General features: G+C 37.5%; 1 protein-coding gene across 1 annotated transcript in view; it reads right to left on the minus strand.

The window, feature by feature from the left end:
• Window positions 1-387, minus strand: part of LOC119586365 (protein bark beetle-like) — a gene marked incomplete in the record, with an annotated part of 82897 nt that overhangs the window by 81330 nt on the left and 1180 nt on the right.

The following is a 387-nucleotide window of genomic DNA, read 5'->3' on the forward strand; positions in this document are numbered from 1 at the left end:
CCTCTGTATATGCTGAAAAATACAAATGCACAAGGCATGATAGTAGATAAACTACAGATTTTTTTTCAAGGCGATGTCTCTCAAATGAAGAAAACTTATCACTGAGGTCAGCAATTCAAGACGTAGAAAAAAAATGCTACACCTAATCAACTTTCAAATTCATTTTACTGAAAACTGTATAAGAAATATATGTACATGTCGTCAGCGAGTCTGCATTGCAAGAACAATCTCGCTGTAAGTTTTATTGTTTCTCTCCACTGACGGCCACTGCAGATGGTGACGTCAGAGGCTGGAGCAATAATGGCAAGACAAGGAAGATGGAAGGGACTTGCCAGTGGATTTTTTCGAATATGTTAGTTGTTTTTTTATGGATATTGTAGCTTTGGG

Source organism: Penaeus monodon, chromosome 21, assembly GCF_015228065.2.
Source record: "Penaeus monodon isolate SGIC_2016 chromosome 21, NSTDA_Pmon_1, whole genome shotgun sequence".
Classification (NCBI taxonomy): domain Eukaryota; kingdom Metazoa; phylum Arthropoda; class Malacostraca; order Decapoda; family Penaeidae; genus Penaeus; species Penaeus monodon.